Raw genomic sequence first — 16,409 nt, 5'->3', positions numbered from 1 at the left:
ATTATTTTTTAAATTTTTTGTGCTTTATTCTCTCTTCTGCTTATGGTACTATCATTACATGTGTTTTGTTTTACTTAATATTCTCCCACAAGGCTCTGCTCAGTTTCCTTCATTATTTTTCTGTTTTTTCCAGATTTCATAATCTCTCTATAGAATTATTTGCTAGTCATATTCAATAACTCTTTTCGTCAACTCCAGTATACTCTTAAGTATGTGAATTTTTCATTTTGAGAATTATATTTTTGAAGTCCAAAATTTCTAATTATTTCTATGTTATTATATCAACCGTGTTATTGATGTTTTCTGTTTGATGAGACATTTATATAATACCTTCTTTCTTTATTTAAGTATGATTTAGTTTTCAAGTATTATAATAGCTTCTTTAAACTCTTTGTCTGACAAGTTCACCATATGGGTCCAATTGTAGTCTGGATTTTATTTCATGGCATGAGAGTTGGGATTAAGACAGTGATTTACTTCACCTAGAGTGATATCCCTATTTTGTGAGTGGGAACTAGTGGGAACTGGAAGAGGGAGGTGGTTTTCTTTATTAGCCCCTCCCAGTGTGGTAGCTCTGCTCTATCAACCTAAAGTGGGGGTAATGAACAATGGTATTCTAACCTTAATGGTGTGAAGCAGAGCTTCCTATCTAAGAGTAGAGGCTGAGTAGGAAATGGATCCATGGTCTTCTAAGATTTCCAGACTGAAATAGACCATCTATAACAAGGGCTGGGGGAGAGGAAAACTCCAGAAATCTGCCTCTTTAGGATAAAAATGTAGCCTTACACTTAGATCTAAATGTATGGAGTGCTTTGTCTTTTGGGCCACATCTTCCAAAAATAAAAGTTTTTCAGTAGAGTTCCTATACCTTGGGACAAGGATACAGTGGGCAAAGGAAGTCATGGCTCAAGTGCTGCACATTCTCACTCCTCCTACAACTATTTAGGAGATGCTCTTGGACGAATGTTCTGCCATACCATTTACTATGTAGCTACAGGACAATCTCCAGAGCCTTCTAAATCATTGCTTTGAAATATTTCAACCAATTAAATTACAAGATGCTCTGGGACTATTCTGGAAGTTTCCTTGTACATATGACTCTGACTTTACTGAATTTTCAGTATGACTCTAGACTTTTTAAAATTATTTTTTGAAAATATATTTACTTTTTGGACTATGAAGATAATTTTTATTGTGTGAATATGGATACAAATGTTGTATCTGATGATAAGAATCAGTAAGTACAGCTAGAAGGCTGTACCATACAGTAGGTCATTTTTTAAGTGTAGATTAACTGGGTTTTCAAATTTCTTCCTTTTTATCCAGACTTACCATTCTTCATGCACTAATCTCTAGGATTAAAAGACATCATATTTTTCCTCAACCATGTAGAGTTTATTTCCCATTTCTAGCTCTTATTTCCTTTATCCTGATTACTCTTCCCTACAATCTTCAAATTAATCATTTCTTTTCATCATAAAATGAATACCATCTCTTCAGATGTGGCCTTACCTATCCAGCATTGTATGAAGAAAGTCATGTTACATAAAATACCCCATTGTGCTCTCCCATATGTGCTCTCTTTCACATTTCTATATTTTAACATGCTTACCACCACTTAAATGATTTTTATATTTATTTGTTATCTACACTTATACTCTAGAATGTAAATCTCATGAAAGAATGGAGTTTTTGACACTGTAGTTGGAGAACCTAGAACAGTAATTCTCAAGATTTTGGTTGTAGGATGACTATATCTTTAAAAATTATTCAGAACCTCAAGTAACTTTTTCTTTGGTGTGAATTTATGTTTCAATAAATATGACATTATAAATTAAACTGATTATTTTTAAAATATTTGTCCATTTAGAATAAACTATTTCATTACATGTTAAAATCAGAGAGATGTCATTGTCACGTATTTTGCAGGTTTCAAAAAAACTCCACTTTATACTTCTGAAGGAATGACAGTATAAATGACAAATCATATCTTACTATAAATATGAAAAATTTAAAGTTTTCAGATCTTTTGAAAAACCTCTGACCCACAGGTTCTGATATGTGATGTATATCTCAATCAGCTTCTAAAGTTTTTATGAACTAAGTGAAATAAGCGAGTGCCAGAAGAATAGATATTATATGTTTTCCCTGATCTGTGGTAATTAACAGAATACCTAAAATTTAATGTATTGGCTGAAATGGACATTTTGAGATTTGATCATTGCTGATAGCCCTTATCTCTGTTGTTGAGGAACTTTTTTTTTTTCATACTATTTGCTGAACTCTTTACTTAGTGTAGGGTTTATCTTACGACAATAGATCTTTGTAAAAATTAACAGTGGGAATAGGAGAGGGAGGAGGAAGCAGTGTGGGAGCATGGGCAGGAGGGAGGAGAGGGTGAGAAGTCTCCTATGTTCCTAAAACATATGTTCCATGAAATTTCTATACCTTAAATAAAATTAAAAATAAACCTCTACCTTGAGTAATTTCTTTTGAGAGAGAGATGGAAAGTGGGAAAGAGGGAAAAATGCAGATGGAGAAAGAGTGTGGTTCACTTCCCAAATGTTTGCCAATGCCTTTGGTTGGGGTAGAAGTTAGGAACCAGGGCATCAATCTGGGTCACCTATGTGGGTGACAGGAACTCAATCAGCTGAGCCATCACCACTGTGTCCCAGGGTCTGCATTTTAGGAAGCTGGAGTCAGGAGCAGAGCCAAGTATCAAATCCAGGCACTTCAACAAGGGACACAGGCATCTTAAACTCCAGGCCAGACAACCTTCCCAAATCATCATTTGCAACTAAGAATTTCAAACATTTGTCTCAAATACTTCTTAAATCTTACCTTGTACTACCTGTATTTAGAAGCAGAAAACTTTCCATATGTGAAATGGCCTGATTTTGAAATTCTCCATTCTCGAGGCTGGCGCTGTGGCACAGTGGGTTAATGCCCTGGCCTGAAGCACCACTATCCCATATGGGCGCCGGTTCTAGTCTCGGCTGCTCCTCTTCTAATCCAGCTCTCTGCTATGGCCTGGGATAGCAGTAGAAGATGGCCCAAATCCTTGGGCCCCTGCACCATGTGGGAGACCTGGAAGAAGCTCCTAACTCCTGGCTTCAGATTGGCACAGCTCTGGCTGTTGCGGCCATCTGGGGAGTGAACCCGCGGATGGAAGACCGATCTCTCTCTCTCTCTCTCTCTCTCTCTCTCTCTGTCTCTCCTCTGTCTGTGTAACTCTGACTTTCAAATAAATAAAATAAATCTTTTTTTAAAAAAAGAAATTCTCCATTCTATTTTATTTCACCTTGTAGACCAGCTATTTTCTTGAGCTGTTTATTTCAATAATTTGCCAAACACAGTCAAATTTAATCAACATACAGAATCAGTATTCTGTCCTCCAAATACTTCCTCTAGAGCCATAAAATAGTAGGCAGACAGTTTGCCTACCAAGTTATTACAGGAAAATTCTCTGTTGCTAGAAAATTTAGATTCCCATCTTTGTAGGCTCTGATATCTATTTGCTCAATTCCTACAACTGATAAACAAAGATGAGACCATATTTTAGGTTTTTCATTATGGCACTAATATCTGTATTTATCATTATAACAAATCCCAACTTTCATCGCAGGTGAACACTTAAATGTCAATAGCTTAGCACAGTAACAATTTATTTCTCAACTAAGAACCAACGTGGATCAAGAGGACCTTGAAGCTATGTTAATGGAACACAAGGCCTGCAAGATCTACACAGAGGGAAATGGGATGAGTCTCTTCATTGCTTTCAGTTTGAAGTGATGAATTTACTTTTTGTCACAGACAAGTAGAGAGACTGCATAATTCCTCTCTAACTGGATGGGGATGTAAAGGAACACATGGAATACATGGCATTGATACTTAGAATTACAAAATAAATCCAAACGTATCTGATTTGAATTTTACCTTATTCTATATTCTTGGTAGTAAAGATATTAAAACTATTTTAAAAGCAATTCTAACTACTATCCATATATTAAAACAACCTATATTTTTGTTGTTTACTTTTAAACAAAAAAAGAAACTAGAAAAAGATTTTTAGTTTTACATACATTTAAAACTTTACATACATATTGCAATTGTTCATATGCAGTAATTTAATTGATACTATTCTATAGGCTAGACTGAATTCAGTAATTCCAGTAAACAAGTTAGGAGAACAGAAAAAAAATTCACAAAGCATTGTTAAAATTGTGTAGAGCACAAGAGGATTGAATTCAGCAAGATATGATAAATTGGATGAATTTGGAAGAAAAATGTTGGAGGCAGAAAATAGTAATGTGTTTCAATGAAAACCATAAAATCTCCTTAAGAGTCTCCATTTCAGAATCATAAGTGGATTTGGAATAAGACAGAGTATCAAATGGAGGTAAAATAACCAAAGATTGTAGAAATCTGATCACAGGCACTTTGATATAATGACCCTCAAATAATTAACCCTTTGACCTTCCTCTCTGAATAGGATGTAGTAGTTTTGTTCTCAGAAATATCCTTGACGTAGCAGCTGGAACTTTCTCTACAGGATTTTAATTTACTTCTTCACGCAGCTCTATCTGAAATATATATGGCATATGGCATTCTGAACTAACTGTAAACATTATTCCATTCTTCAACTGTACTTACCATAAAAGGTTAAACAATGTTAATATAACTTACATGTTAAGGTTTCCAATGACAAAAATCTATATGTTTAATTCCCAACACTATAAACATTTCTTAAAGAATAAGATAGACTTTGCATTCATGAAGAATAATGCTACTTTAACATATCTGTTCTTCAGTGAAATGCGATTAATATAAAGAAAATAAGTGATTTGATTAGCCAATATAAAATAAAACTAGAATGAATGACAGTTTTAACTTAAGCTGAAGATAAAAACATCTGTTTATTACAAACCAAATAATTACTGAAACATGAATTTTGGATAATATTTTTTAAAAATCATCTGTAACATGGTATGTAAAAGCAACTAACTCATTCATTTGATAATATAAATGAGACAATATAATATCTATCCTTACTTACAAGTTACAATAGGTAGATAAGGATGCAGTACTTTCTTTTTTTTTTTTTTATTTTTTGACAGGCAGAATGGACAGTGAGAGAGAGAGACAGAGAGAAAGGTCTTCCTTTGCCGTTGGTTCACCCTCCAATGGCCGCCGCGGCCGGCGCGCTGCGGCTGGCGCACCGCGCTGATCCAATGGCAGGAGCCAGGAGCCAGGTGCTTTTCCTGGTCTCCCATGGGGTGCAGGGCCCAAGCACCTGGGCCATCCTCCACTGCATTCCCTGGCCACAGCAGAGAGCTGGCCTGGAAGAGGGGCAACCGGGACAGAATCCGGCACCCCGACCAGGACTAGAACCCGGTGTGCCGGCGCCGCTAGGCGGAGGATTAGCCTAGTGAGCCGCGGCGCCGGCCCAGGATGCAGTACTTCCACTGAACCATGTGATATCATCCTTTCACTACCATGTAAGCTCCATGAGAGTAGAGTTTCTTATGCCCTCTTTTTCTATTGAATTTTGAATGCCTTTATTTAATGAAAGTATTTACATAGCAATAATTTAATATACAGCAAAAATAAATTCAAATATAATAAAATAATAATTTTCAAAACCTTTAGGAGGGGTTGGAGAAGGGGTAAAGTATCTGGCTAGTTATTTATTTATTTATTTATTTATTTTGGATGATTTGAAGAAAGGAAAGCAGGCAGATGATCTAACCTCAATGTTCATGGAATTAGAGGGAAAAAATGATATTTTCTGAGAGAAAAGAGACTTTATCTATAGATGATGAATAGCTTGGGTCGTTCCAAAGTTTGGCTATTGTGAACAGTGCTGCTATAAACATGATATTTGGGTATATATATCCAGTGGCAGGACTGCTGGATCACGTCGCAAGTCTATTTCTAGCTTTTTCAGAAACCTCTACAGGTTTCCCCAGTGGCTGAACTAATTCACATTCCCATCAACAGTGTGTAAGCGTTCCCCTTTCTCAGCACCCTTGCCAGCATTCGTTACTCTCTGTGTTTTAGATTTTAGCTGTTCTGACAAGGATGATGTGATATTTCAGTGTGGTTTTGATTTGCATTTCTCTGTCAGTTACTTCTGTTGAACATTTTTCATATATTTGAAGGCCATCTGTATTTTTTCATTTGAGAACTCTCTATTGAATTCCTTTGCCCATTTCTCAGCTGGATTGGATTCTTTCCTCTTATTGAGTTTTTAAGTAGCTGATGTATTCAGGATATTAATGCTTTATCAGATGGGTGGTCTACAAATATTTTTCCCATTCTGTTGGTTGTTGCTTCACTTTACTGATTGTTGCCTGTGCTGTACGAAAGCTTCTGAGTTTGATATAGTCCCATTTGTTTAGTTTTTTGTTGTTGTTGTTGTTGTTTTGACAGGCAGAGTGGACAGTGAGAGAGAGAGACAGAGAGAAAGGTCTTCCTTTTGCCGTTGATTCACCCTCCAATGGCCGCTGCGGCCGGCACACCGCACTGATCCAAAGCCAGGAGCCAGGTGCTTCTGGTCTCCCATGGGGTGCAGGGCCCAAGGACCTGGGCCATCCTCCACTGCCCTCCCTGGCCACAGCAGAGAGCTGGCGTGGAAGAGGGGCAACCTGGACAGGATCCAGCGCCCCGACCGGGACTAGAACCCAGTGTGCTGGCGCCGCAAGGCGGAGGATTAACCTAGTGAGCCGCAGCCATTTGTTTAGTTTTGCTTTTGTTGCCTGTGCTTTGGGGGTCTTGTCCAAGAAGTCACCCCCTACACCACTGTCTTGGAATGTTTAACCTAGGTGTTCTTCCAGCAACCTCACAGTCTCAGGTCTTACATTTTGGTCTCTGATTCATCTTGGTTTTGTATATGGCCAATTGTCTACCCTTTTTCTTAGTACCTTCATGTAGCATTCAAATTGGATTGTGTTCAAGATTGCAAAGGCACTGTTCTACACCAAGACAACAAGTGAGACTTTCCATGATAAAACTGGAATAGAAGCCATGGTAGTAATCACCATCAGTCTTTTCTTCACTAGTGTATTTATTTATCTAATACATATTTTTGCCAACTTTAAACATCTGACAGAAAGATTAATGGGAAAATATCATCTTATATAGAAGTTGCAATTCTAAACAATAAACAAATTATTCTGGCTAACCATATATTAACAATACAAGGATAAGAAAGCATATAGTCAAATGTAATTATTACTTCTTATTGATCATTAATAAGTCATATATTATTGCTATGGATAGTTTGATTAGCCACATTATATGTATCTACATAAATATCAGTATTTAAAAATAATATAATAAATTTGGGGTTATGGTAATAGATGATATGAATAGCAGTAGGACTAATATTTCACTGTCCAAATCATTGAGGATCTTATGTCTCAAATGAATCTTATATAATGCCTAATGTTTACAAGTTGTTCCATGTATGAACATATAAAAATGAATGAGATGTATAACTAATGATAACTGATCATCACATACTGAGATAGACTTTTCCTGAAGATTTTAGATATGGCAAAGAAACTTGTACATGACTTAAATATTGGGATTCCTATTTTTATTAACTAAATTAAGAAACTCAAATGGGTGTTTGGTGAGCCAATGAGCCTATTAAAAGTATAAGAAAAATAATTTGTGTTCATATGTGCATCTTCAGAAATGAGACTGATATTTTTATCATATACTTAAATTTATTCAAATTTTCTTTTATAATAAAGGAAGAAAAAAATTAAGAAGCAGTGGTGAAACAGGATTAGTATTTAGGGAATAGGTCTTCTGAGAGAAGACCCTGTTGTCAGATAATAACTGCGCACATTCATGCTATACAAACATTAAGTCACTTCCACAAGAGCTACAGAAGCCAGGTAGGAAACCACAGTGTACTGGCTTGTTATAACATAAGAAAAGTTGCCTTGAAAAGAGCAAGAAGGAATGAGTTGCTTGTGTTACTCCTCCCATAGCTCTAAGGAGCCAGTGTGCACAGAAATCTCCTGTTTGAGAGAAGAAGAGTGAACTAAATTTCAGTGCCAACCACGCTATAAAAATTTACTCAGGCTGAATCCATAAGTTCCTTTCAAGATCCTTACCTGTGGAGTGAATGTATGATGTTTCCAAAGCCAGGAGGCCTCTTACAGCTGTCCTAAAAGCACTAGCGGAAAGCAAACTCCAGCCATGAGCAGAAACCACAGAGGGAGTTTAGGACTTTACCTTGGAATCCAGAGCTAGGCTTCACCATACTGAGATCTGGCAGCTGATAAACTACAAAGGACTCTACCATCCAGCCAGTGTTCACAAGCTGAACCTCCGGATTTGCCTGGTATCATGCAGACTCCTGCACTGTGGTGTGTTGGACTGATTTTGGTGTCACTGCCAGCCTCAATGGGCCTATATGGCATTCCAAGAATTTTGTGGTTTCCAGGGACTTTGGGACCCAAATGTGATCAGCTTGAGGTCTTTCTCAGTGGCCAGGCTGCTGCTTTTATCACTCTTCTCCATCCTTGAGTAGACAGCAATGGACTGTGGCTTGGAAACCAGTGCAATGGAAAGTATGAATAATAGAACAGATCAAGCAAAAGAAAGACTCCAGGAGGTCATAACAGGTTATTTGAAAATATACAGTCGCAGGAAAAAAAGAATCAAGAAGAATGAAAAAGCTTATGGAAAAAATGGGATAGAGAGAAAAGAGAAAAATATTCAAATAATTGGGATGCAATAGGGACTTGAGAATGCCAAAGGGTTAGAAAGGATTTTTTAAAAATACAAAGACATGGGCCAGTGCCGCGGCTCACTTGGCTAATCCTTCGCCTGCGGCACCTGCATCCCAGGTTCTAGTCCCGGTTGGGGTGCCAGATTCTGTCCCGGTTGCTCCTCTTCCAGTCCAGCTCTCTGCTGTGGCCCTGGAAGGCAGTGGAGGATGGCCCAAGAGCTTGGGCCGGCACTGTGATGTAGCTGGTAAAGCTGTTGCCTGCAGTGCCGGCATCCTATATGGGCTCTGGTTCGAGTCCCAGCAGCTTCACTTCTGATGCAGCTCTTGCTTTGGCCTGGGGAAGCAGTGGAAGATGCCCCTAGTCCTTGTACTCCTGCTTCCACGTGAGAGATCCAGAGGAAGCTCCTGGCTTCGGATCGGTGCAGCTCCAGTCATTGCAGCCAATTGGGGAGTGAACCAGTAGATGGAAGACCTCTGTGTATGTGTGTGTGTGTCTACCTCTCTAACTGTCTGGTAAGTAAATAAAATAAATCTTTAAAAAAATAAAATGACAAAAACTGAAGTTAACAAAACAAATATAATGAAAGAAACTTCCCAAACCTAGACAAAGATAAGGTGTATGACAGTCAAAGAGAAACACTTAGCTTCAACTCAGCCAATACTACTCAAAGACATATTACAACCAAGCTCTCCAAGTTTAAACATAAAGAGTATTCTCAAGGTTGCAAGAGAAAAAAAACAAACAACATAGGATAGAATCTCAATCTATCTGACTGAGGCACTCTCAACAAAAACCTTACAGGCCAGGTAGGAGTAAGAAGAGACTTGTATGGTAATGAAGGAAAATATTTTCAGCCAAGAATAATATACCCAACAAAAATGTCTTTCAGATATAAAGAGAAATAAAGTCATTCCCAAATAAAAGCAAAAAGAATTTATCACCACTAGACTTCTTTTAAAGAAATACTAAAGGGAAATTTTCAAACTGAAAGCAGAAGATGCTAACAAGAAGGCAGACAATATCAGAAGGTAGAAAACGCACTGGTGAAGGTAAATACCATTATATTCAGAATACTCACATTGAAAACATGATATGTAAATTATTTATCTAATTACTATTAAGATTAAAAAATAATTAGTACACTAAAATGTTAAGAGAAAGGCAATCTGGAAAGAGGTCATAAGTTACATCAAAAACTCAAAAACCAGAAAAAATAGAGCATAAATATATTTTCACTAAAATTTCTTATCTCTATGCTTTTTGTTTCTGTTTCAAGTCAATCTTATATGCTATAATTTCAAGATACTTTGTTATTTACAAAGTTAATAAGCAAGGAATTGATGTTTACAGCTAAATAACATCATTTAACCACAAAAATGTACCTATGAAATCTGTCCTCTTTATATTAATAAAAATATTTAAAAGCCATGAAGCCATGTTTAATAACAATAAATAAGGAATTATCTACTTGATTACATATTATTATGCAATTAGTACACTTTATATAAGCATGACCCACTTTCAGGTACTATAAAACACAAGAGAAATAAAACTCAATTGTTGTTTTCACAAAATTTATATTTTGCCCAGGGAAAATTTGTCAAAAACTAATCATAATAAAAAGCACAGGAGCCAGCACTGTGGCAGAGTAGAGCTGCTCATATGGGTTTCAGTTTGCGTCCTCACTGCTCCACTTCCCATCCAGCTCTATCTAATGACCTGAGAAAAGCAAGGAAGGGTGGACCAAGTGTTTGGGCCCCTGCCACTGATGTGGGAGACCCAGAAGCAGCTCCTGGCTCCTGGATTCTGACTTAGGCCTGCCACAGCTGTGACATTTAGCACCATCTGGGGAGTGAATGAGCAGAGAGAAAAATCCTCTCTCTCTTTCTCTCTCTAAATCTTTCAAAATAAATAAATATTTTTTAAAAAGTTTAAATATTGTGTTATAGTATGCATAAAACTAAGATATTTATTGTAATTATTTGTGGGACAAAAGCTAAAAGGAAATAATAAATACAATTTTAGAATTATTTTCAATAGGCAAAAATGGATGTACTTGCAAATAAAGATGAAAACATGAGCACAGGCACAGTGTTATATTCTTGGAATTAAAAGTAATATTATATAGTTAACGTCTTTGCAAATCAGGAGAATACTGAGATATAAGGGTAGAAATTCAGTGAGGTCATGTAATGTGGTAGAAACCACACTAGAAAATTTATTCATAGGCATTCTTTTTTAATTTTAGAGCAAGAAAATTATATGTGCTATGTTTTTAAAGTCATGTTTTAGTAATAAGAACTTCAGTTGGGATCTTGTAAAATACTTATGCAAGGAAGAGTTATTATTATGAGGACGTGGCCCATCTATGGTAGATTACAGTCTAGGCAGACTGTCTTTCTCTAAGTAAGGTTTTTTTTTTTTTTTTTGACAGGCAGAGTGGACAGTGAGAGAGAGAGACAGAGAGAAAGGTCTTCCTTTGCCGTTGGTTCACCCTCCAATGGCCGCCGCGGCCGGCGCGCTGCGGCCGGCGCACCGCGCTGATCCAATGGCAGGAGCCAGGAGCCAGGTGCTTTTCCTGGTCTCCCATGGGGTGCAGGGCCCAAGCACCCGGGCCATCCTCCACTGCACTCGCTGGCCACAGCAGAGGGCTGGCCTGGAAGAGGGGCAACCGGGACAGAATCCGGCGCCCCGACCGGGACTAGAACCCGGTGTGCCGGCGCCGCTAGGCGGAGGATTAGCCTAGTGAGCCGCGGCGCCGGCTCTAAGTAAGGTTTTGAAGAGCAGCTGATCAGCAAAATTGCTTTTTGCTATGCCACCAAGTGGAAGTGAATTATTTGTGGAATTTGGTGGTCTATGCCCTAGATTTAATCAATCATCCCATTGTTAAACCTATCTGGACAGGCATAAGCAAGATGCTGATTACTGGAATCAAAAAACGGATTCTGGGATTAGTATCAACTCTGATACTTCTGTATTATGTGACCTTGAGTAAATTATCTTAGTTTTCTAAGCTCATTTTTCTCATCTGTAAAACAGAAGTAAATTCAATGTCACAATATCTAGCATTGAGATAACAAGTCCATTATAGTTTTCATGATCTATACTAAGCATTCACTTGAGAAGGAAGACACTCAGGGCTGAACATAACTTACCAGTGATGTTTTTCAAAGACTCAGTCATCACTTTCCCAGAATATGATAGGTATCCCAGACCTCCCTACTCTCTCCTACTCTTTTTCACTTCTTCCTTCCTACTCTTCCTGTTCCCAAATATCAAACAGCAAAAAGCAAATAAACAACTCCATAATGAATAGGGGCCGCTGGAAATAAGTTACAGATTAACAGGAACTAAATGGACAGCCAATCAAGAAAATGCTATATTGAAAACAGTGGGAAATTTTATGAATCTTTTATTTGCTGTTTTCTCACACCCTCTCCTGAGTGTGGTAAAGAATAACTAGGAAGAAGTGGTCTATGGAGAAAAGAAGCAAAGGAGAAACCATTTGGAACATTCTGTGGATTTTCTGAGGGAGCAGTTCTGCCTTCTCTGACTTTAAGCTCAGGAGGGAAATAATGACAGAGTTTGAATCTCCAACTGAAGAATATAAAAGACAACGGTAGGCATCAGAGTCCATTCAAACCGCATGGGACCTAAAGATTTAAAGACTATTAGGAAATGAGACTATGGGAAGAAACATACTGTAGAAAACCTAAAGCCCTACAAGAAGCTGGGAAGAGATCCTTTGGGAAATGAAGACATTGCAAAGCAGCAGGGGAAATAAATTCATTAATTAAAAAACATACATAGCACTTAGGACAACGCACCAATAAATCTGTCCAAAAACAAAACTAAGATGACCATTAGGCTTCACTCCACCACCTTAGCTGATCTTTAGGCATAGGTGTCCACTAAACAGTGAAGGTCTTCCATGCAAAACAGAAGAAAGGGAGTTGTGAAATCAACTTTTCAATAAAAGATCAGGAGGTATAAAAAATAGTAAAATATGAATCACTTAAAGGAACTGAATAAATCCCTAGAACTTTCCATGAAGAAATATGCACAGTACACTAATTACAAAAAGACTTTAAAATAACTATCTCAAATATGATCAAAGACAAAAAGGAAAACATGGACATAGAACTAAAGGGAAATAAAAAATACATGAAAAGTTAACAATATCAAAGAATTGATAGAATTATTTAAAAAAGAGTAGCAAACTAATTCTGGACCCAAAAATAAAACAGCATGGAAAATTTTATTGGAATGATTCAATATCTGACTATGACAAATAAAAGCATTATCAAATTTGAACATAAGTTGCTTGAAACCATTGAGTTTGAAAGGAAAAAAGAGCAATTAAAAGAGCAATTAGTGAACAAGCTTAAGACAAATACGGTCTAATAGACTTATGAGGTCTCATAAACTGGGGCAATACATGCAATATGGTAGTTCAAAAAGGAGAAAAGATACAAAAGCAGAGAAGTTATTACAAGAAATAATGCTTTAAAAATTTCAAATTCTGAGAACAGATGTGCATAGGCAAATCAAACAAGCTCAGTAACTAGAAGTGTGGTAAAAAACATGCCACCCACATTTAAAATCAAATGATCTAAAGCCAAAGATAGTATTCAAAGGAAGTAATACAAATGGCCAAAAACATGAAAAAATGCTCAGGATCACTAATCATCAAGGAAATGCGAATAAAAACCACAATGAGATACGATCTTAGTTAAGTTAAAATGATTATTATACAAAAATTGAAAAAAAAAAAGGGGCCAGCACTGCGGCACAGTGGGTTAACACCCTGGCCTGAAGCGCCGGCATCCCATATGGGTGCTGGTTCTAGTCCTGGCTTCTCCTCTTCTGATCCAGCTCTCTGCTATGGCAGTAGAAGACGGCCCACGGCCTTGGGCCCCTGCACTCATGTGGGAGACCTGGAAGAAGCTCCTGGCTTCTGGTTTCAGATCAATGCAGTTCCACCCGTTGCGGCCAATTGGGGAGTGAACCATCGGATGAAAGACCCCTCTCTCTCTGCCTCTCCTCTCTCTGTGTAACTGACTTTCAAATAAATAAATAAATATTTTTAAAAATTGAATAATAAAAAAAAATGTTGGTGTGGTTGTGGAGAAAGGGTAGTCTAACACACACGGTTGGTAGAAATGTAAATGTATACAACATTTATGGAAAACTGTAAGGAGGTTCCTCAAAACACTAAAAATGGATCAACCATATGAACCAGTTATCCCACTTCTGCTAATATATTTAAAGGAGGTAAGTTAGTATATCAAAGAGTTACCTGCACTCCCATGTTTATACTAGCCCAATTCACAACAGCAATGATAAAGGTCCAACCTATATGTCGATCAACTGATGACTAGATAAAGAAAATATGGTATATATACATGATGAAATATTACTCAGCTATAAAGATGAGTGAAATTCTGGTATCTGCACAAAATGGATGGAATTGGAGATCATTATGCTAAGTGAAATAAACCAGACACAAAAAGACAAATATTATATGTTTTCTCTCATATGTGGAATTAACATAGAATATGAAAATTCTGTGGATGTCATATTATTTGTATGTGGTTATAAATATTGCCTTCACTGGATTATACAATCTACAACAATATATTCTTCTTTCCATACTTTAAGATCATTGTTATGATTACACATTATGTGATAACATCCCTGTTTCCAAGAAAAATAGTACATGTCTGTTTTATAATATTTACATAGGAAGTGAATATGACAAAATGTTAAAAATTGTTAAATCTTAAATTTTAAAAATTATTCTAGGAGCACAAAAAATTCACATTCCATAAATATGTACAATACAAATATTTTAATCAAAATATAAAAACAAACACAAAATTCAAAGACAAAAGAGAGAATCTTGAAAACAAAAGAACTGATACACCATATGTAAGAAACCACACATTGCTTTGCTTTCTAACCTGCAGCAGATATCTGCATAAATTTTGCAGGTTAGAAGGCAAAGCAATGTTATACATAAAATATTAAAAGAGGGGACAGCATATAATTTGGTAGAGTAGTTAAGACACTACAGGGAAACTCACATACTATATCAGATTTCCTGAGTTTGAGTTTCAAATAAAACTATCTCAATATAATGAAAGTGATAAAGGTAAAATCCATACTAAACATGATGCTCAATTATAAAAAACTGAAAATTTTCATACCAAGATAAGAAATAAGAGTGTCCACTTTCATTTAACATAGTACCAGAAGTCAAAGCAACAAGGCAAAAAAAAAAAAAAAAGAAAATGGCATATAAATTGAAAAAAAGAAATAAAATGGTTCAACCAAAGAGAATATGATCTTGTATATAGAAAACCCTAATGATTACAAACACACACACACAAACACACAAACATACACATTCACACTGTGAGAATTAATAAACAAACTCAGCAGAATTGCAGGTTACAAAACTAACCCACAAATACCAGCTGTGCTTTCACACAAGAACAATGAACAAACAAAAGGAGATAAAGGAAACAATTCAACTTATAATAAACTTATAAAGAATAAAACACTCAGGAATACACATAATGACAAAAGGCAAAAAGATGGTAAAACATTTGTTGTTGAAAACATCAATATATTAAAGTCAACAAAATAAAACCAGGCAACCAACAGAAAAAAAAATACAGCTTTATAGAAGTACTAGTGAAATAAATTAAAGAATAAAGAAATAAATGAATACACACTACTTTCATGAATAGGAAATTTTAATATTAATTTACAACCAATAGTTGCACAAATTCATTTATATCCCTATCAAACTTCTTAAGGCGTTTTTTAGGAAGTAGAAAAATGTATTCTAAAATTCATATAGAACTTCAAGGGACACCAAAGAGTCAAAATCATTTTGAAAAGAGTAGTAGGAGGTCTCCCATATGTCTTTATTTCAAAATGACAGTAACAAAAGCATTGTGTAGCATAATGATAGGCATAAAGACCAAAAGAACAGAACGGAATTGAGCACCTTTCTAAACTCTTGCCTTTATGGTCAAATGGTCCTCCACATGATTCCAAGACAATTCAATAGACAAAGGAGAACATTTTTAACAAACGGTCTTGGAAAAACTGGATATCCACATACAAAACAGTGAAGTTGAATTCTGTATTGCAATCAAAAATTAGGCCAAAATGGATCAAATATCTAAACATAAGATATAAAACTTTAAAACTGTTAGAAGAAAACAGTGAGAAGCCTTCATAGCATTTGATTTCTCAATGATTTCTTGGATATGAAACAAAAAGCACAGGCAACCAAAGAAAAAAATAAATACACTGAACTTCATCAAAATTGAAATGCATTTCCGTGGTTAAGGACAAATACTAATACAGAATGGGAGATGATATTTGCAAATCATAGTTTTGATGAGATCAAAATCCTAAATACATAAAGAAATCCTATTACTCAAGAACAAAACATCAAACTAAAGAAAATGGGCAGATGACTTAAACAGACATTTCTCCAATTAACAAATTCAAATAAACAATTAAGTAGATGAAATTAATATGTTCAACGTCATTAATCTATAAGGAAACACAAATTAAACCCACAGTGAAATACAACCTCACACCCATCAGTGTGGCTATTGTTTAAGGAAAATAAAACAG

The 16,409-nt window shown here is 36.2% G+C and overlaps 1 protein-coding gene across 1 annotated transcript in view; it reads right to left on the bottom strand.

Moving 5' to 3' along the window:
* LRRIQ3 (leucine rich repeats and IQ motif containing 3) overlaps positions 1-16,409 on the bottom strand; it is a 161,010-nt gene that overhangs the window by 54,420 nt on the left and 90,181 nt on the right. The gene's annotated exons all lie outside the window — the stretch shown is intronic.

This window comes from Oryctolagus cuniculus, chromosome 7 (genome assembly GCF_051225735.1).
Source record: "Oryctolagus cuniculus isolate XC-2025 breed Fujian yellow rabbit chromosome 7, ASM5122573v1, whole genome shotgun sequence".
Taxonomy (NCBI): domain Eukaryota; kingdom Metazoa; phylum Chordata; class Mammalia; order Lagomorpha; family Leporidae; genus Oryctolagus; species Oryctolagus cuniculus.
This window is presented reverse-complemented; position numbering and strand designations above follow the sequence as displayed.